The 22984-nt window shown below is 38.6% G+C and overlaps 1 protein-coding gene and 1 long non-coding RNA gene across 3 annotated transcripts in view; both read left to right on the plus strand.

The window, feature by feature from the left end:
• Parm1 (prostate androgen-regulated mucin-like protein 1) overlaps nucleotides 1-22984 on the plus strand; it is a 102060-nt gene that overhangs the window by 12859 nt on the left and 66217 nt on the right. The window lies entirely within an intron of this gene.
• LOC144366720 (uncharacterized) lies at nucleotides 498-8504 on the plus strand. The gene is made up of 2 exons (XR_013425828.1): nucleotides 498-4054; nucleotides 8224-8504. It is a non-coding gene; the product is annotated as an uncharacterized LOC144366720 (long non-coding RNA).

Raw genomic sequence — 22984 nt, forward strand, 5'->3', positions numbered from 1 at the left:
TACAGACCCCAATCTGCTTAATACTTTTGTGGGTACTCAGATTTTGGTTCCTAAATTCCATTTCTACTAGCAGGAATGAAGGCTCCAGGCAGATCTCTTTTAGGAAATGTATGAGTAGAATATCTTATTAAACCAGGAACAAAGATATTTTTGAAGACAGCTAAGATCCTGTCAGAAGAACTCGGAACCAATTCCTGAGGCTTCCAGACTGAACAGGGGAGTTGATGGGGATAGCAATCATAGCAGCACATGAAATACATTTACTCCTAAGTTCAAAATGATGCTAGAAACAAGATAATAATGTGATACAATCTTTATTGATCTTCATTGGTGTATGCCAAAAAACCAATACATTACTTAGGAAAATGGCAGATAACTAGAAAGAATCAAGTCTTATTTATTTATCTTATTCTGCTGTTATTTTGTGAAGGGTACCACTAGGTGATCAAATGGCTGATTGGACTTGTTTCTGTAAACAATCGGGAGATCTGTTAGATGCTTTAGAAAACTTTTTATAATGGAGAAATGTATTCATCTACAAAGCAGGAGAGAAGAGTATAATGAAGAGTATAATGAATATAATAATACTAATTGATTGTCTTTGGCAGTATTTTAGCTTATAAGTGAAAAAAAGTGCACTAGAAACAGAGTATCACCATTATCACATAGATTAATGGGCTAGTGAATCTTGTCAGTGATCATCAGTGACTGCCAACGTCATGAAGTGTGTCATAACCAGAACTATATCTCCCAATGAAAGGGTATGCCATTCCCTTTGAAACAGTTTTGTCAAATGAAAAGGAACCTACATCTGAACAAGCCTCTACATCCAATAATTAAGTTTCAAGAGACACAGAGGACTGAGGAAGATGTTCAACAACACCTAGAGAATGAAATCAGAAAATCCAAGGCAATGAAAAACTCTATGGGATGAGCAAACTAGTTTCTCCAGTAAGTACACTGCAAGGGGAAAAAAGAGATTGATAGGAAGATGGGTGGAGGAGGGGAAAATTTATAAAATGAGAAGAGACTTAAGGGATGTAGCAATCAATCACAGTTGTGGATCTTATTTGGACTCTCAGTCAAATCAAGACTGTAAAAATAAATGATTACATTTATGAAACAATTATGAGTCTGATCATTGACTAGATATTCTATGATTTATAGGTTTTAATATTTTAACTATGATAATGATGTGATCCTTAGGTTTTCAACAACCTATGTCTTTTATGTACACATATCATTATATTTATAGAAGAAATGCTGAGATCCTTTGAATAATAGAGAGTGAAAATAGAAGGGGATGTTATAGGAAAAAAAACAAAACTGTGGGTTAGTAGTTGTTGAAATAAATTGAAGGGAATATAGGGTGTTCATTAAACTCTTCTCTCTTGCTTTGTAGATGAATACATTTCTCCATTATAAAAAGTTTTTTAAAGGAGTGACAAACAGATCTCCCAATTGTTTACAGAAACAAGTCCAGACAATTAGTCAAATGGCTTAGGATCTGAATCAGAGTCAGAACCAAAAAAGGTGGTAGAGGTAAGCGTGGCATGAGAGGCCACAGAATCAGATAGGCCAATTTTGTTTGGAAAGGTTCCCCAACAAGAGAACACCTGCCGCATACCTTTAGCAATCAATCAGGCTCTTAGGCCATTCTGGAATGCCATTCTAGAATGCCATATCTGCTCTCCTCAGGTTATTTGCACATGTTGGCACTCCTAGTGTTTTCCTGTTCTTATGAGAGCAGGAATCATGACATAGCTTCCTGTTCCTTCCTTCCTTGTATGAACTTATATGTGGTGGGTACTCAGAACTTGTCAAATTGAACCAAAGAGATGAAGGATCAGAGATGTGGAGCCCAGGGTCGTGAGAGTAGCTGACTTTAGACTACAAAGCTCATGAAAATCTGTGTCCCCTGACTGCAGGGACTCCAGAGTACCTTTAACCTTGTTCTTCTCTCCTTAAGAATTAAGATTTAAGGCACTGATGGTCTCTGAGAGAAGTAATAGATCAACTTAGAGTAGCTGAAAGTTATTATCTGTTGCCTTGTACAGGCATGCAGAGAGCCCAGCCTCAAGGGAGCTGTCTATAGGAAAAAGTATATCTTGGTAGAGAAAGTGACCCAGGAACTGCAACACCACCTGGATCAGGAGTTTCACAGAGGGGCGTTATGAATGCAAGGAAAACCAGAAGGCCTCAGAGGAAGCACAGAAGGGAGAAGCAAGAGGTTGTGGAGATCCAGGTCACCTGCTTCCAATGATGGCAAATCAAATGAAATTTGGAAAGGAATTACAACCAGTGGCTGGACAAACTTGTTATATTTGGGCAACCACCCTCACATGCACATCCTTATAAAATAAAACTTCACTCTAGACTAGTGAAGGCAATAAAGATTATCTTTTAAAAGATCCACCGACAGAACTAGCCAGTGCTAAATCTCAGGGGAGATTTTTCAGAGGAAAGAGACAGTATGCATATGTCCTCTAAAAAATGCATCTATTGGTTGGTTTCTGTACTCAGTGGGAAAAGAATATGGGCTGTGTTTCTGTATAGGAAGGTCTTTTCATTTTAACATTGCAATCCAGTTTAACCTTTGAAATGTGTTGTCAACACAGAGCCTAGATGAGGCCTATAAACCTGAGTTCATGATGGCCAACATGTCCTATGGAAATGAAGAAGAGGTACTTGCCCGTGGCCCCTTTCTCCTTTTTAACAGGATCTGCTCTTTCAACAGAAAAGGAGTGACAAAGAAGGAGTTTCATTTATTCTCTGGGTTTTTATGTCACTTCTCTTCCTTTGAACTTGGGACTCTAGAAATCCATCTTGGTGTCATCAACCAAGACTAGAGGAATTTGGAATGTAAGTGTGCCCTCCTGGCAGAAGAGGATATATTTTTACTACTATTTATAGTTACCCAGCTGCCCAGGTTGCCAGAAGTAAGTGTCTTGTCCCTGAACATTGCTCCCTACAAACCATTATGAGCTACTTATCCCCTTGAACCATGCCAAGGTCATACTTGGGATAAATATAGATTATCTATTGTCTGAGTTTCCAAGAGCTGCCATAATAAATTAGCACAGACTTTCGTGGCTTAAAACAACAGGCCTCTATTCCATCACAGTTCTAGAAGTTCAAAGTCCGAAATCAAGTCTTCCTCCGAGTCACACTCTCTCTGAAGCTTTAGGAAATGATCTCTCCTTACTTCTTCCAGTTTCTGATAGCCCTAGGCATTCCTGGGCACAATGATGGCAGTAAAATTTCAATCTCTGCCTCTGACTTCACATAGCCTTTCTCCTGTTTTTTTCCTGTCTATGCTCACATTTCCTTCTGAGAAGGACGTAAACCAGTCATACTGGATTAGGACCCACCCTAATTCACTGTGACCTTATCTTAACTTGATGACATCTGCAAAAACCATATTTCAAAACAAAGTCACTTTCACAACTATTAGGGCTTAGGGCTTCACATATCTTTGCAGAGAACACAGTTCAACCTTATAACAGTTACATTGTTTTTACAACTAACCATGTTCATGAAAGACCCTCCCCACAGATAAAAAGTAGCTAATAACTTAATCAAGTGTTCATCAGTTCTATTCAAGAGAGCAGTTGCTATCGCTGGAAGTACTTTTGTTTTTTCGTTTACTTCTTTGTTGTTCTTGATGGTAGAAGGCTGATTTAATACTATTTTAAATGAGATATTTCTCAACTTGAGTTCTGCAGGCATTTGAAGGGCAATATTTCTCCAACCTTCAGGGATTTCTGATCACTAAATAACTGTAGCACCCTGCAGGCACAAATTAAAAAAAAAAAAAAAGCAGGGGGACAAAAAAGGAAAGAAAGAAGAAAAGGAGGGAGGAAATACTTTCAAGCACTTTGAAAATATCAGACTCATTGAAAACCAATAACCTAAACTAATGAGGGGTTTAATGTCCCTCCTTAGAGCTCCAGCAGAGTGGATTATACTAAGCAATGACAGCTCTGGTTACCCTGCCAGCCTGCCAAATGTGAGAGGCCTCTAGAGGATTCAAGAACATTCTGATTTGAGCAAGGTTAGTGGCAGCCTGAATACTATTTTGGATGCATATGGCAAATTTTGAGCACCATTTCAATTCTTCTCTGCCACATTTAATACTACGTTGTTGCTTACAAAACTTCCTAGCTGGGCAAGGTGGCACGTGGCTGTGATCCCAGCAGCTCCAGAGACTGAGGCAGGAGGATCACAAATTAAAAGCCAGCCTCAGCAACTTACCAAGGCCCTAAGTAACTTAGTGTGACCCTGCCTCAAAATAAAAACTAAAAAGGGCCAGGAATGCGACCCAATGGTTAAGGGCCCCTGGGTTCAATCACCAGTACCAAAAAAACAAACAAAAACAAAACTGTGCCTGCATTGGATTAGGAAGTATATAGAATATGGTAAAGTTTAGAGATATAGGCAATGAAACTAGCCTTCTTCTGTGTTTTAGTTTAGGTAGTTAGCAATATAGAAATGGAACATTTCCTCTGTTGGTATGGGGAAGGATCCACTTTCAAAAAAGGATCTTTTTGTTACGATTGTTCTATGTAATGTATTATTAGATGAGGGAAAATAATCCATAATCTTTCATTGTGACAAAATGCATATATTGTGACATTCTAGAACAGTGGCTTTCTGTGGTGTGAAGAGTGTGTGTGTGTGTGTGTGTGTGTGTGTGTGTGTGTGTGTGTGTTGGGTAGAATGCATTTTTTCCCACCTTACTAAAATAATTAGAAGAATTTTAAAATGGAGACATTCAAGTTTACATTAGAATTTTTAAGGAATATTAATATATAGTGGATTCAGACATTTCTATACTATAAAAAATTTATTTTCTTCCCCCAAAACGTGGAATATTTTATATATTTAAGAGCCATAATGATATCCATCAATTTCTTCTGATTGAATGACTAAGATGTGTATTAGGTGAGCATGAGCATTTTTTTTTTGGTTCTGTAGCTATCTATTGGATGTTCTCTTAGATTTTCTTTTAAGTCAGAGTGAAAATCAGCATTTGAAACTCTAAAAAATATAATGTCACTCATAGGAAGCTTCATTACTTAGAGAGATTGCTTATATAGGTAAGAGAAATATTCTAAAAACAAAGTGAGAGGTCTACTGTCTAAACCTTTACTTATTTGAATTATTCTGTAAACAATAAAACAATTTAAAGCTCTAATACTATAAACAAAGCTCCCTGAAGAGAACTGAGTTCATGCTGAGATAAAAAGTCGGCTTCATTATATTTTAAAATCCCAGGGAGAGTCATTGTGTTGCCAAAGCAATGTGGTAAAGCAGCCTGGGACCCAAAGTTGGTGCCCAGGAGACCAGGAATAAAGAGTTTTAGAGGCTTTGAGGGTTGTTTCTTTCTTTTTTTTTTTCCTCCTAAAACAATTACGATTAAAGAAGTTAATCCGGAAATCTGAGGTTATGTAAGGGGTGAGCAAGTCAACCAGCTCGTATATCTGGTTCAGGGCACATGCTTAGGATGAGCAAACATTTCCATGGAAGATTGTACTTTATGATAATTCTTCCAGAATGAAAGAAGTGGGAAGAAACATTAAAGTTTGAAAAGTGATCCCCGCTGCCACCGACATCTGAGAACCCCTTGGCCTCTCCAGAGATACCTGAGGGAAGCAGAGGACCAGCTGGGCCCACTCCGAAGGGCTGGACAGGACAGGGAGGGAAGTGGGTCGCGTCTGGCGGAGCAGCTGTCTCTCTTGGCAGCCCGGGTTGCTCCTGTGGCTGGCCTGGCCACCTCCTTCAGGGTGACATGGGTTGTAGCTTGAGACTTGACATGAACGTGAATCCCAAACTGAGAGTGAATCTGAAATGTAATCCTCTGAAGCTCTAAGGCTCAGCATCATGAGAAATTCTCGAGATTGGTGGGAAAAGAACATTTCCTATTGAAGCAGGAACTTCCCAGGAAGAACCAAAAGCCTTCTTGAGATGGTATGTGAAGGGTCAGGAGTTCTGGGGCAAGATTTGATTTCTCCTTGACTTGGGTGTTAGGACAGTGGGAAGACACAGAACTTTGGAACAGAAGAGGAATGGTTGTTTGGCATGTGCCATTTGACACTTCACTTGCTAGTGAAAGTGTCGTTGTTCATGTTCTTTCTTAAGCTGGGTCTATTCTGGTCAATCTTTTCCAGCAGTGGCAGCTTGTATTTGGAAGTGTGCCTGTTTTTCTTTGCTGAGCATTAACTACAAGGTTTTTAACAACATAAATTTGACCTGTGTGTTCCACTCCTAATGCCAAACAAAAACATGCTGCTAGTGTTTTGAAATTACACAGAGCACAATGTGTAGCTCCAACCTTGCGGTACGCTCAGTGCCTCTACCTGCTCGCTTTCTTTTCACTTTGTGGTGCTGATGGCCCCTTCTAGTGTCATGGTCAGAAGACACCCACCAATGCTGCCCTGCAGGAGAGCAGTTTCCCCTAGTGGTGATGACAGAGGAAAGGGAGTAAGTCCTAAAACCCGTCTGTAATGGCAATGATGTCCCTCATCATCCAGGTTCCTGTGTGCTTATACGGATAAGCATTTCCTTCATTTCATTTTTATAAAAATGCATCTTTTTTTTTCCCTTAGCATCAGACCTAAGTAACACTCAGTTTTTCTTGTGACAATGAATTTGCCAGAACATAGGCAACTAGTTAGGAGCCATGTGAATTCAGAAGACTCTGTTAACTGTTAAACAAAAAAAAATTATCTGAGAATTGAGACATATCTGCATGGATAAATTTTCCTTAAGAGCCTTGGACATTGTGGTTTTCAGAGGAGCACTCGATTAATTCAGTCTGTTCTTTCTTGCTAAACAGCATCATTTTGAGTACAAATTCAGTTTATATTATGGAAAATGGGAATATTCTGGTACCTGAAGTATTCCAAATAACAACTTACTTTATATAATGCAAGTTGCAGATTTTGAAAAATGGAAAAGAAAACCTAGTTTAAAACTATATTTTAATCATTATGGTAAGATCACTGATAAGTTCCTTCTGTGACCTAGCAAGGAGTATCAGGAAGTCTGTGAATTTCCTGAAATTGTATCAAACATCATGTTTATGTACTTATGTGCATTGGTTTTCCCCCTTGAGAGAAGATCTATGGATTTTCTTTTAATACCTGAGTTATGTGCTCCCAGTAGGTTAAGACCATCTAACATCCATTTGTGATTAAATTTGACTATTAAATGATTTAGGCCTTCTTTGAAAATTCATAAGCCTCCTCTGGATGTTCTGGTTCTTGGATAATCTTGAATCAGTGCGGTAGCTCCCTGTACAGGTTGCTCTTACATGCATTCATCTTGCCCTCAGGTCACCTTTGAAGGCAGAGAATGACCTCTCAAGTTACAAATGAGGAAATGGAGCACAGAAAGTCTCTGAGGTGTGTCCCTGGGCATGGCAGGCAGTCAGGGTGTTTTGGCTTCTTGCTGTGGTGTGCTTTCCATTACAGTCCATTATGTAGATTATAATAAAGGCAATTTAATGCACAAAACTCAGTAGGTTAGGCTCCCTAAGAACTGATCCAAAGAAATCAGACTACTGGCAAGTTTGAATTTTAATGGAAAAATTGAAAATAATACTCAGAGAATAGAGTTCTTCAGGTTCCTGTTCTTTAGATTCTAATTACATCTTTGTTGTTGTTGTGTTCATGGAACACCCGTGGCTTCCTCAGAAGCTTTAGATGCAGCGTGGCATTCAGTCCTCAAAAGCTTTTGGCAGTCAGCTCATGCTCCCATTGCAGAGATGAGAAAAATTGAGACATCAAATTATGGTGACATATACACAGTCAGAGATTAAAGGGCAGAATTAGAACTCAATGATGACTCCTTAACCTCAAGTTTGCACTTGTTCATTGCATCTCAGCTATCTCTACAGTGTTTCTGGGACATTAGGCATAAGGGAGGGGTGCACAGGCTGGGATATATGTTGCCTGGTGAGACCATTTTTTAGATTCAAGTATTGTAGTGAGAGCTATCTGCAAAAGAAATTCCATAGTAAGACAAACAGTGCATTCTCTAGAGTCTAAGGTGAAAACTTTTTTTAAAGTATGGAATCTTTCTCCATATCAAGCAAACAAAAGACAATATATCTATGACCAGCAAGAAAACTACTGAGAATGAAATCTCTCCCAGCTGGAAATGTAGCCTACAACTTTTTATAAGAACATTTATTGTGGACTTGCACTTTTCTCTTTCCAGAACAAAATGCAGCCTGATTCAAAACAAGAGGATGGCAAAAAAGATTTAGGACGAGTAAAGCTATTGCTACTCCCTCTATCTTACTGGATTTTTGCAAATGCCATAGAAGCTGGAGCACAGTTGTTATCATCATCATCATCATCATCATCATCATCATCATCAATCACTATTATTTTGCCAACTTCAAGCCTTTTTCCTAAATAGGTCTATGACATTGTCTGGCAAGATGTTTTTATGATCAGTCTGGCCTCGAGGTACATTAAAGTACACTGGGAAATGCATGATTTATGCATTTTGATTTTGACTTCTAAGAGATTTATATCTGGGCATAGATACATGAAATAACAGATAGTGGTTTGCCAGTATAAAGGAATCATTCAATTTCAGCCAGTATGATTATATCGCCACAGTGATGGAGGAGCAGCTTAGACAAGTCCTATTACAAATCTGCAAAGAACTTAGGTTTGGGAGCGCATGACACTGCTTTTGAATTATAACTCTGTTATGTAACAGACAGGTAAGAGGAAAACAATATTTATTAAATCTAATAAGATGCCAACCTTTACATTAGATACTTTGCAGACATTTTCATATTTGACTCTACAACAGCCCTGGAAAGTTGGTATTATTTGTTTCTAAGTTTCAAAACAAATTTAATGAGGCTCAAAATTTGTCCAAAGCTATAACCAAACACAACAGGTCCACCCTTTGGTAAGAGTAAACCAAAAAACACAACCAGGAAATAAAGAATGAAGAGAAATTTATTACTAGAAAAAGTAACAAAAGCACTCCCAAAGCAAAATCTCCCTGAACAAAGAAACAAGGAGGGGTGACTCATACATATTCATACTAGAAAGATTCATCCTCACATGCAGATATGGACACACTCCTGAGCTTACTAAGTTCTTCTTCATACATTGCTTGTTCAGAAATGGTGGGCAGGAATGGTTCCTAGGCAGAGAATTTAGCATTAAAATGAGATTATAATGAGCTAATCTTACTCTAGTTCACTCCAAAGTGTGATTTTAGCTACTTCTTTCTGGAGAGCCTTATCTGAAATTAAAAAACAAACAAATAAACAAAAAAACTGAAGGAATGTTAACAGCCATTTCAAGGAGCACCAGCACCCCCCCCCATCCACACACATAGCCCACTACCAGCAAGTACAACTGCTTGCTCCTAAGAGCTCCTGCCTAGCAGCTTACAAGTAGAGCTAGTGGCTCCCAAATCTGAACTCAGATCTCTCTTCCATGAAGTCCATGCTTATTCTATTTTTCAGTGGTATTTTCTGGGCTTCAGTATCTCCATCTGTAAAATGAGATGATTAAGCATACCTTTTAGAATTATTGGATTACAGGAGATTAATTTACCCAGAATAATTCTGATATGCAGGACATCTTTGATAAATGGTATTTTTCTTCCTACATTTTGTTCTGGTAAAAGCTCTGATTTTTCTGTTTGATTTGTCTGCTAGGTTGATGAGAATTTTTGTTTTGTTTTAAAATTTGAGCCTACCTCAGCTTTCTCTAAAATGCAGAAGCACAAAGATAGCTCAAAATAGTAGTGCCTCCATGACTCTTGAGGACAGGGAAAGCCAGAGTAACATTTTGTTCTTTCGTTATCTGTTTGGGGTGAAGAGCTGCAAAGAGCAGGGTGGAGAATAGGGTGGTGCTGTTCCCTGGGAGAATGTGTGGGACTGCCAGGTGTCTTTTAACTGTGCATCCAAGTCTCTGCAAATAGCATTTATATTAAGCAGCTGCAGTCCAGTTGCTCTAGGGAGGAGTGGAAGCAAGACAGCAGAACTGTGTATTTCCAAGTAGCCCCTGTCTTTGTAGGCAGGTAGCCCAGAGTGTTGTCAAAGCCTGGTGCATGGTAGAAAATGTGGACAGAAGGTCACCAGCATTGGTAGAAGTAGGCAGCAGTAGGAGGTGATAGACTGCTTGGAGAGATGCTTAGGAAGAACCATTTCATCTGAGAAATATTTTGTTTGTTGTTATTGTTTGTTTTACTTTGCTCTTGAAGGTACTGGAGCCCTCTGCTTGCAGGTAATGAATGGAATCTAAAGTGGGCTTTCCAAGAACAATAGAAAGCATATTGATGAGCTCTAGTGTTTGCAAAGAGTGATGACTCTTCATCTTAGAAAAATATTTTTTAATTGATTTTTATTTTTTAATTACATGACAGCAGAATGCATTATTATTCTTATTACACATATAGAGCACAATTTTTCATATCTCTTTTTGTATATAAAGTATGTTCACACCAACTCATGTCTTCATATATGTATTTTGAATAATGATGTCTATCATATTCCACCATCATTGCTAACCCCCTGCCCCTTCCTTTCCCCTCCCACCCCTCTGCCCTATCTAGAGTTCCTTTAATCCTCCCATGCTCCCTCTCCCAAATCCACTATGAATCAGACTCCTTTTATCAGAGAAAACATTCGTCATTTGTTTTTTGGGGATTGGATAACTTCACTTAGCATTATCTTCTCCAACACCATCCATTTACCTGCAAATGTCATGATTTTTTCTCTTTTATTGCTGAGTAATATTCCATTGTGCTTTCATTGACTCAGAACCTTCTATGACCTGGGGATAGACAGACACACACACACACACACACACACACACACACACACACAAATTAGGGCACTGGCTTCATCTTGAAGAAAACAGTCTGATAGAAGACTAGACCTGTAAATAGATACCATAATGCATTCTAGTGGGCTTTGTATTTGAGGTGTGAGTGGAGTGTGGTAGAAGCCCCAAAACAGACTAGGTAACTATTTCGCCTGATAGAGAAGATAGTTTTTACAGGATAAATAAGAAGTTGACAAGCAAAGAAAAGGAGAACAAGGTGTGCATTCTAAAGAAAACATGTATACAGGATCAGTATCCACAAGGGGTATTGTGAGGAACTTGTAAGGCATGACCATAAGACAGTGGGATCAGAGACCAATCTGGGGGCCAGAGTAAAACGTGTGGGATCTGGATTAGGACAGTTATGTGGGCTCAATCCCTAGTTCTGCCACTTCTATGGTGTGGCTCTGAACAACTCAGACTCTATGAATCTTGCTTCCCTCCTTTATAAGATGGGCATAGTGCCATTCCTATCTCCCAGACTGGTTGTGAGGATTAAGTCAAAATGGCCTTTAAAAAATTCTCACAGGCAATCATACTCAATAGACGTCACCTCTCAGTAGTATCCATAAGAGCAACCGTTACTTTTAGAATAAAATCAACAATATTGCATAAGAACTTAAATGATATTCACATTAGACTTCTTAAGGGTCTTTTTGAAGAAAGATCTAAACCGGGGATGGCCAATTAAACTTTCTATTATGTTGGAAGTTTTTTCTCTGTGTGATGTCCAACTCAGTCTGGCTACTGAGCTTTTGAAATGTGACTAGTGTACCCAAGGAGCTTAAATTTTCATTTTGTTGAAGTTAAATAGCCACATGTGCTCTAATTACTACTCTATTAAGACAGTGGAGGTCTAGAGTCATGAACTCATTAAATATTTTACTTGTAAAAGACATTAGAGATTGAAACAAAGCTCTCATCCTCTCCTCCTAAAACAAGTCTACAAATATGAAAATGGAGGGTCAGGGAGGGAAATTGACTTGCCCAGTTCACATAATTAGTTAACTACAGACCTAGTCCCAGACTCCAGCAGCTCTACTGGCTCTTATTATAATGAGATCTGATTAAATTGTGATTTTTCCCACTTTAGAAGGTGTCTATTGCCCAAGCATAATGTCCTCTGACGTCCCTCTCAGCCACCTCTCCTTCCTCCACTGAGCACATTTCTGTTCCTTTTTTTCTAATATAATACACAAGCTGCACCCTGTAGATATGGAATAATTCATAACTCACTGACAGATATTTAGTTCCTTGTTTTGACAAGTGCTAATAGGAACACTATGTATTGGTAGCAGCTCATTTAGTATGAAATACCCAATACTATTGTTTTCATAACTAGTTCATGGTTTTTGCTACTATTGGGCTATTATTAATTTTTATTACTGTACCTGAGTGCTAAATGCATGTCAGCAAAAATATAGATCTTAAATAATTTATAAAACATGAGTACAAATTGTTCATCATTAGAAAACTGAGGTTATCAAGTCATTTAGCAAAGTCAGTGGTCAAGAAAGGATGAACAGGAGTTGGGGGGAAGATGATGGAATAGGAAACACCAGGAATCTGTCTCCCCATCTAGAAAATAATTACACTGGAAGAATCTCTCTGACTTAACTATTTTTGAACACTGAAATCTTCTAGAAGGATTACAACTTCCAGGGAAAGGATTGAATGAAAAATTGTGGTAAATTTTAATTTCAGCTCACAGCTTCTATTCTGGGTAGTAGCGACTCAGAAGTAACTTGCAGGCAGGTCATGGGAGCTAGGATGAACAAAAAAATGAATCTGTCCTCCAAAAACTTGGGGATCTATCTCCTTATTACAGGTTGCTGCTTCTTGGAAGTGAGGACATATGGTGGAGGAACCATTATTGCACCTCTTCTCACTGTTTCAGGCCCCTTCCCCATTGACCGAGGTAACTTCCAGAGTAGCCAAAAGGCCAGCAAAATTTTTGTCTTATTTTTTTCTGCCTCCCTCCCACTCCCATTCATTTTCTCCTTCCCCCTTATAGGAGGCAAACATCTAGAGAGTATGAAACATTTAAAAGCAATCACATAGGGTTGAGGCAACAGCTCAGCAGTAGAATATGTGCCTCATGTGCAAAACCTTGGATTCCAAGAAAAAAATAAAAGCTACCACTTATATGCAGGTATTTTATAAAGTCACAGCACATGATCAGGAAAAGGCACAGGCTTATAAAAGACCTGAGGAGACCCTGTGCTTGTGACCACCACCATGGATATGGTCTACAGTATCTAAGACCAAAAATAAAGATTAGTAAACCTGAAGAAGGGAAAGCTCTAATCTCCAAAGTTATTACATTCCTAGATTTGAATATTCAGTTTTCAACAACAGTAAAATAAAGGTCACAAGACATACAAAGAAACAGGAAAATATGTCATAGTCAAAGGAAAAAATGAAACAACAGAAACTGTCCCTGAAAAAAGACCTGATGAAGGCTTTATTAGACAGAGACTTTAAAATGACAATCTTATTGATGCTCAAAGAACCAAGGAAGATGTGGAGAAAGTCAAAGAAATAAAGTATGAGCAAAATGATAACAGCAATAAAGAGAAAGAAAGCCTAAAAATAAGCCAAAAGTTTGGAGCTGAAAGGAAGATAATTGAAGTGAAAACTTCAGGGATTCAAAGGCAGTTTAAGGCATACTGAAGAAAGAATCAGTGACCTTGAAGGTCAAACAATAGAAATTATTCAAGCTGAGAAAGATAGAAAAATACTGAAGAAAAGCAGAGAGTATAATGGATCTGTGAGACCTCCATCTAGTAGACCAACATACATATTATGGGAGTCTCCATAGGAGATGGGAGACAAAGATGAAAAAAGATATTATTCAAGAAAGTAATGGCCCCAAACTACCCAAATTTGATGAAAAACATGAACATAAACTTTCAAGAACCTCACTGAACTCCAAGTAGGATGAACTCAAGAGAAGCCCACACCAAAAAAAGATTGTAATTAAACTGTAAGTGACAAAGATAAGAGAATCTTAAAAGCAATGAGAGAAGTGTCTCATTACATGCAAGGAATGTCATAAGATTTTCATCAGAAAATTTGGAGATCAGAAGGCAGTGGTCTGATATATGCAGAGTGCTGAAAGAAAAACAAAAACAAACAAAAGATTATGTGCAGAAAAACTAAACCTCCAAAATGAAGCAGAAATTAAGACATTCCCAAATAAACAAAAATCTGAGGAAGTTCATTAAATCTACTCTGAGTACTAAGAGTTCTCTGAGCTGAAATGAAAGAATACTAGATAGTAACTTGAAACCATATGAAGAGATAAAGATCCCAGTATAGATAAATACATGCACAATTTAAAAGTTAGTATCATATTAACTTTGGTTTTAACTTTACTTTTTGCATTCTACATTAAGAGACTTAAAATACTAATTTTTAAATATTAATATTATTATGTATTAGTCAGCTTTTCATCACTATAATGAAATTCTTGAGGCAATTAACTTTCAGCAAGGAAAGGTTGATTTGATCTCACAGTTCTGGAGATTTCAGTTCAAAATAAGTGCCCCTTTGCTTTGCATCTCTGGTAAGGGCAGCATATCATGGTAGGATCATGTGCCAAAGCAAACTGCTTGCATCATAACCCAGGAAGCAGAAAGAGAGGGAGGAAGAGGGGAAATCTTATAGTCCCCTTTAAGGACACACCCCTAGTAACCTAAGTATCTCTTATAAAGCCCTACCTTCCAAAATTACACAAACCTCCCAAAAATCACAACCCTGGGGACCAACCCTTTAACACCTTGCACTTTGGGCAACATTCAACATCCAGAGAATAGCAGCTAATATTCTTGTAACTTTGGCTTGTAACTCCACATTTAGTCCTCTACATATTTAAGAGATTTGTTTATAAAGTTGTTAGCTTTGCTTTGGGACAATGTTGTAGTTTGGATCTGGAATGTCCTGAAAGTCAATTTTGGGAAGTGATTAGATCATGAAGCCTCTGATCTCATCTGTGGATTAATCCTTTGGTGGCTGAGTGGGCTACTGGGAGGTAGTACCTCATTAGAGGAAACAAATCACTGGGGACAAAAATAAAAAATCAAATAACACAAAAGAAAACTATAATGCAGGAAATAACGGACAAAAAGCTCTAAAGCATATAGAAAAGAAAAAGCAAAATGAGGGGCTGGGATTGGTGGCTCAGCGGTAGAGTGCTCGCCTAGCATGGGTGGGACCTGGTTCAATCCTCAGCACCACATAAAAATAAAGGTGTTGTGTTGTGTCCATCTACATCTAAAAAAAAAGAAAAGAAAAAATGATAGAAGTAAAGGACCCTTTACTAGTAATTACTTTAAATGTAAATGGATTAAACTTTCCAAACAAAAGACAAGAGATTGAAAGAATGGACTTTGAAAAATGATTCAACTATATGCTAAGTACAAAGACACTTACTTTAGATTTATTAAAGACACAAATAGATTGAACATGAAAGAATGGGAAAAGATATTCTAAGCAAGTGGTCCCTAGAAGAGAACAGAGTTGTCTATAATTAAGTCAGCCACAAAAAAGCAAATATTGAATGATTCCTCCTATAAAAGGTAACCGGGGTAGTCAAATCGATAAAGGCAGAAAGTGGATTTGTTATTGTCAGGGGATGTGAGTGATTGCTTACTGGGTTCAGAATTTCTATTTGGAGAGGTGAAATATTATGGAAATAGTGGTGATGGTTGAACAGCATTGTGAATATAAATATTATTACCAAATTTTACACTTATAAATGGCTAAATTGGCAAATCTTATAGTATGTATGTATATATACATACTATGTGTGTGTATACATATATATTTAAATGTTTTTTATTTCCCCAAAGTATATTTTATATATATAGTATATCTTTCCACCAAAAATAGAGACAGAGACAGAGAGGTGACCAAATACAAACATAAGTCTTTGAAGCATCCCATGTAGTTAATTATCCTTGAAGGAAGAGGCAGAGGTGCTGATGGCACTATTGTTGTATCTAATCTACATAAATGTATTTGTTTCCTTCTGCAGAGAGAAATCTCAACTGTTAGTTGCAAAAGACCCTAGATAAGACGTGGCAGGTGGTGTCAGGGAGTTTGAGTAGGTACTTCAGATTTGCTGTCTCATTCCCCTCTTTTCCTCTACAGAGGTATTGGTGTGGAAGGAGCAAGGATTGGTAGCTAGGGGAAGTAGGGACAAGTCAGTTAGCATTTTGTTCATAGTACAAACAGCTCTATTCTATGACATCAAGGAAGTACTTAACTTTTGCTTTCCTGAACACTTCCCACTGTGCCCTGCATGAAGGACAACATTCATCATCTTGAACTTCATCTTAACCTGGCCCTGCATAATTACTGAGGTCACTTCAGCCTCTCCACACCAAACCTGCTGTGGTCTATTGTACCCAGAATATTCAAGGAGGCCCTGCTTTCACCTTCTTTGTTGGCTAGTTAAGCTGTTATTTATTCTTCAGGTCTCTTGCAAATATTGTTCCTGGGATAAGTATTCCCTAACCCCACTCAAGAAAATCGGTTTCCTCCTACCCCACAAAACACACACACACACACACACACACACACACACACACAAAGACTCACTGAATTCTTCCTTCATGTTTTCTTTATGACTTTCATCACAGTGGGTGATGATACTTTATAATTCAGTGTTTAGTATCCATCTATCTCCTACTTAGACTACAGATTCTATGAGAGTAGAGATTGGGTCTGTTTCATTTACTACCCTATCCCTAGGGTCTTTTTCAGTCCCAGATACTTAGTAGAACTTAGTAAATACCGGTTCAATTAAAAGATAATTCAATAAGAGAATAACTATTAATGGGTAGAAACTAGCTATTTAGCAGCTAAATACAAAGAATAATTTTTAGTTGAGTGAGTGAATGAATACCTTGCCTTTCCTTCTGAGAATTTTAGGTTAACTCTACTTCTCTGAGAAGTCTAGGGGTAGTCTTGACTAAAGACAACTTAGGACACACAGATAAGGAATAAGTGGCAAACACTAAAGCTAAGTTATTAGTGAATTTGTGATTACCTACTCTTAACAAATGTGTCTATTAAAAAAAAAAGAATGTACAATGTTAAACATTTGGACAAAGTAAGCTCTTACCAATTCCACCACCCAGAAACTAGGAGAAAGACAATTGGCCTCAACCCCCCAGTTCATTTTGGGTGAGTGGACACCACCCCAGAGTCACTTCTCACTGACATACTGTGGGAACAAAACTTTTTTTTAATAAACCTCACTTTATGTTAAATAAATAAGTTATTTATTATTGAAAGAATATTTCTTGTTTACTGTCCCTATGTGCCTTCTGGGTAGATGATTTTAGAAGGGCCTTTTTGAACTGGATAATTGTTGTACAGGTGCAAAAAAGAGTTGAGAGGTTAGGTAATGAGGTGCCTGTGGGTTGGAGCTGGTGGATTTCAGAAGCTAGGTGAGTGGAGAATACAAGGGCTGATTTTTTTTTAAGGGGAAATAACTTTTAACAGGAAATTCCATTAATCTGTGTTATAATACATGCAATGTAACTGTTTCCTCCTACCCCTCCCCTCCCTTCCACCATGAAATTATTGGTAAAATTCCTCCCTAATGCCTTGGGTACTGGGTTTCACTTTGAATAGTGATGGGATATGAGGAGTCATGCCTCTGAGATTAGTGAGCAAAGTCTGCCACATTTGCAATGTGCAGAACAATCACAAGTCACCACGGAAACATAATCATGTGATAAGAAGGTCCCTGCACTTCCACAGTGTTCTTTCCAAAAACTATACACCCAGACTAATCAAGAGGACATCAAACTAACCCATATTGGGTGACATTCTCCTAGATACCTCTAAGTATTCTCAGGACTGTCAAGTGATAAAAACAAGGAAAAATTAGAAAATTGTCACAGACCAGAGGAGACTGGCATAACAATGTGGTACCTAGATTGAATCTTAGAACAGAAAGAGAATATTAGTTGAAAAATTAATGAAGTCCAAATAAAATCTGGTTTTTGCTTAATAGTAATTTAACACTATTTTTTAGTTTTAAGAAAAATAAGGTATTAACAATGGAGAAAAAAACAGTAACTCTGTATTATAGCTATAACTTCTCTGTAGATATAAGATTATTCCAAAAGAAATAGATCATTTATAGATCAAAACTTAGCCAGGCATACTGGCACATACTGCAATCCCAGACACTTGGAAGGCTGAGGCAGCAGGGGTGCAAGTTCAAGGCCAGCCTCGGAAATTTAGTGAGGTCCTAAGCTGTTTAGCAAGACCCTATTTCAAAATTAAAAAATAAAAAAGTGCTAGAGATGTAACTCAGTGGTTAAGCACTCCTGAGTTCAATTCTCAATACCAATAAAATAAATAAAACCTTAAAACTTATAATAGTTTTAAATAGTCAGTGTGGCTCCTGGTTAAACTAGTAGCAGAAATAAGTAAAATAAATAATCAAAGTTTAAAAATAGCTTACTTAAAATAATTTTTAAAGGAAAAATGAAGGTCCCTGCTAGTGGATAATGACATTTATTGTCACCAAAGTGCCTTGAACTTTTGCTATTGTAGCATGGTCATAATTGTTAAAGATAGAACTGTTCTGACATTTGTTAAAATGATCAGGAAGACTTTATTCCGGATTATTGCAATTGTGTCAAGGTAACCATAATAGGGAAAAGAGCAAGCTGAACTCCAGATACAGCAATAAGGAAGAGTGGGGATTTATAGTCAATATGTGTGTTGGTGGATGAAAAAATCACTGAGAGCTGACATCAAGATTAGGAGGATTCTTGCCAAATCAACTTAACAGTATTTTTCTTCAAGACAGTCCAATGACTTACACAGCAAAGGGAGCTAGGGGGTGGCGGGGAGGGGAAGGGCGTGGCTTGCTATGAGAAACTTGATCAACTGTGCAGGGTAGAGGGATTCTCACTAAACTGACTTAGGAGAATTCATAAGACTGAGCCAAGCAGGACAGGGCCCCAGGCAGAGGCCTAGTTGAGAAGATGGCTGAGAGAAGCCTGACTAAATTTGGGTGGAAGAGACAGTCTATTTCATGGTCAGTCACACTAATACCCTCTGACTCCAATTTGAGTGGTGCCTGTTCTAACCAGCATTTGCCTGATAGCTTGACTCCTCTCCATATGATTTAGTTGCAATCATAGTCTTGGCATGATACAGCCTGGAAGCAGATTCCACCTGTGACTTCACATCCAGAGTCTACATCTTGGCTATTGGGATTATAGGGTTGGCCAATTTCCTCCCAAAATGATTGGGTTGGGGGCCTGGACGTGGCAAACTTTGGGATTAGGCACATGATTTTGCAGATGGCTTGGTACCTAGCATCCCCCAAGAAGTCCTCTCCTGGGGCCAAAAGCCTTGAAAGATGCTGATATTTCTAGTCCAAAGATGCTTTCTTAGATGTAAGAATTTTATATTTAATACAAACAAATTCTTCATAAATCTGCCACTTTAGGTAAAGAAGATAAACAACAGGAGGACTTTGATTTTCTTCTATGCCAGTCTAATACATCCATTCAAATTAACATATCCAGGTGTGGAGAGCTTAAAAAAAAAATTGATCAATTCAGTCTCTGCTTTGCATTTCTCTTGGGGCAGAATGTCATGGGTTGTTTGTCATTTGGGTAATTCCTGGAGCAGTGCCTGCCATGCAAAGCCAAAAAGATTAAATGAGAACAGTCAGGCAATTCCAAACAGAACCAGTTTTGATTTCGCCCTGTATTCTGACCTAAAAGTATGTGCACAATAGCCCCATTTCTGAGCCTAGCTTTGGCTGTGGAGATACCCTAGGATCCTGTCTGCAAGGAGATGGATTATATCACCAGGAGCATTAAGGCTTATTAGGGAGGGCCAGCGGGCCAGCATAGATTGACATTGGCTGCTGAAAAATCAAATTTGAAGGTGGTTCTCCACACACACACACATCTCTCTCTCTCTCTCTCTCTCTCTCTCTCTCTCTCTCTCTCTCTCTCTCTCTCTCTCTCTCGGTTTCAGTTCAAAAACAAAATAATTCATACTCTAACACAGTCTGACTCTTCCAGCTTCATAAATATTCTGAAGGGACATGAAAGAAGGTCTTAAAATCCCACCAAATACATGTCTACCTGTGAGGTCTTCTTGTTTTACTGTTATTTAACTTATGATTTTTTCCCTAGGGGCTACTTTAATATATGGAGAAGGAGAAGGTGATACTGTGGCCAGAATACCGGGCAAAATGTAACCATTATTAACAAGCAACATATGGACAGATTGTCAGCCAGTACCCCAGTGCTTTGGTGAATTACTTAAGAGGATAAAGCCCCAAACACAGAATTCTGTTGTCTTGGAAGAGACTGGCAAGAAAATATAGGTGTTTCATTATTTCTGAAGTGCTATAGGTTTTCTCCCCTCCTTTCATTTTTCTCCTTACAAAGCTCTTTAATTTTAACACCATCTCTTAGCCAGCTTTCAAAATAAAATTAATGTATGTCTATGACTTCATTTCACTTCAGCAGTTTATAATATTTACGGACAAGCCAACCATAATTTATTTATAGAATTTGATCCCATTTCTGTTGTCTCCTGGAAAGCAGTGGAAAAGAGATCTAAATATATCAGAGAAATTAGACATTGAACTTTGCTTTCCCCCAACCACAGCAAATAAAATTATAGCATTTGTCTCAAGACAAAATTAAGAGAAAAGAACATTGTATCATCTGAAAATTAGATTACTAAAATATCAGGTCTAGATAATTGAGTTTATACAGGTCAGGAAATAAGAAAGTTGATTTATTCTGGTTTTAAGTCTTACCCTTTGTGTGGGTGATGAATTTAATAAGTCCTTAGCCTTTCCTGAATTCTATGCCATCTTAACTTCAAATAAAATTTGAAATGTTTATAGACCACACCCAGATTATTTGTTGGTGTTCAAAGAAGTTTGAAGAAGAAAATATAATGCTAGCTTGTGAATTAATTGAAACAGAAATTAACTGTGAAATTAGCCATGATCCCATGACATGATCCTATTGACTGCAGAAAGAGAAGTTTGGCTCAGTTGTCTATTGTGTTTTCTTTGGTCAGTAATCATCCTGTTTATTTATTCATTGGTTCGTTCTAGAAGGAGGAACATTTCCTTCTTAATCATTTACTTCTGTTTCCTCATTACCCAAAAGTAGAAAAATACATGGTATAATTTCTTTGGGGAAAAAAAATTAAATGAAGCTTGATTTGGGGAAGCTATCAATATAGAATTCTAAAAATACAGGCAAATCTATAAGATTTTTTTATTTCTAGTCATTCTGAGAATTGTGGTATGTTCCCACACTAAAGAAATGCTTTGAAAGACAATAATAGATTATGGGCTGCTGGTTTGCCAAAGTAGTTCATGTTCAAAAATAGAAATAACCTTTCAGACAGAAAACCATTCTGGGCTGAATATAGGCAGGCAGGTAAGCATGCTTGGTGGCCAGTCACTCCTTGTGGTTGACTATGGTGAGTACAGACCATGGTGAGAATGAAGGGCTTCTCCTAATGATGAGTGAGGAAGAGCCACTGGGGTCCTCCTGCTGCTCTCTGTCCCTTTTAGAAGTTTCCTAGGAGCCAAGCTCACAGGACCTTGGCAGTGGTGTTGGGGGATCCGAAAACCCCTCCTGGTTGTGGGGTGTATAAGGAGGGTTTGCAGGCACACAGAGGGAAAGAACAAACCTGAACTCCTACTTAACATGTAAGAACGGACTTAAATACCAGGCATACAGCGCCGCACTGAGAATGTTGTAACCTGCAAGTCGCAGGCAAGCAAACCCCCAATGTGGGTGCAGTCGCCCTGCCTCTTTCTCAATGCTAGCATGTGTGTCCTGCTACGCAGACTCACATGGTGGCCCTCTACAGCCAGAGGAAACAGAGAGGAGGCATGTCCTCAGGTTTCATCATGAGGGCTAAAGTGCCATCCTGCTGCAGAAACACTCAGTGTCTCCTAGGAATGAGGTAAGTTTTCTCAAGCACTGGTCTGGACAGTTCTGAGACTGTCCTTTCTTCACCAGGAAGGCAAAGAAAAGAAAGGTCAAAACACTAAGTAGCAGCGTGATAGAACCGAATCCCTCATGGCAAGGTGGATGCCTTTGTTCCTGTCCCAGCATGGGCTACGGGGTGACTCCTTCTCCTTTGGGTGCCCTTCAATAGCTTGTTATCAGCCAGCAGGCCACAATAAAGTAGCCCGGGAGCAGCAAGAGTGTTGTTTGCTTCTGTTTTTGAGATAGTAGAAATGGATGTGCACGGCACTCTCATTTCAAGATCAGCTGAGCTGCCAGACCACCTCACAGGGGCCCAGTGAGTCTGGGGGCCACCTTTGTTGTTGTCAGAGTCATGGGCTCACTCAGAAAATAAAAGCAATTTATAGCCAGATAGCAGAGTAGGCAGTGACAATGTTTCTACCCATGTATGCTACCGCTCTGAGCTTAAGGAAGCATATTCCATATGAAGAGTTAGAGGTCATACCTCCCAAGCTAGACTTTGAAGCGATAATGTGTGAACAGGAAAGATACTTTATCTGGAATTTTCTGGCCTCATCCAGATGAGACATTCCAGATCATTCTCTTCCAAGCATAACTGTGACTCGATGCCACTCTGGCCAGAGGAAGGACTATAGAGGGAACTGTCCTTTGTGTGGCTCTGTCCCTCTTCTCGAGTCTGAGGGGCTTCTGGGCCAACCAGGACTTGTGTCAGCCATTAAGACGCATAGTTCTGAGCATGGCAGACTTCCACTATTTCAGCAGTGGCATAGGAGTTGGGAAGAATCTTAAAGCTCCTGCTATGTTGTAGAAAGAAGGGCCAGGCTTATGGGAAAAATAAGATCATCCTCATCCATCCCACATTTCAGTAGGTCTAGAGCTAGTAAAACATTAAATCCAACCATGACAAAGCTATCCCACTGCCTGGCACGTGGATTGCCTACTTTATATGTTTTACTGAGCACATTTCCAATCTAAAGATGCTAGATGCTAGATCTCAGATTGGCAGACAGCTACCCAAGCAGCTTCCAACCTGCCTGCGTGTGTGCAGAGCAGCAATTTAATTTTTATGTTATCCTAAGCAAAACCTAATCAGGAGGC

The sequence above is a fragment of the Ictidomys tridecemlineatus genome, chromosome 9 (genome assembly GCF_052094955.1).
Source record: "Ictidomys tridecemlineatus isolate mIctTri1 chromosome 9, mIctTri1.hap1, whole genome shotgun sequence".
In the NCBI taxonomy this organism is placed as follows: Eukaryota; Metazoa; Chordata; class Mammalia; order Rodentia; family Sciuridae; genus Ictidomys; species Ictidomys tridecemlineatus.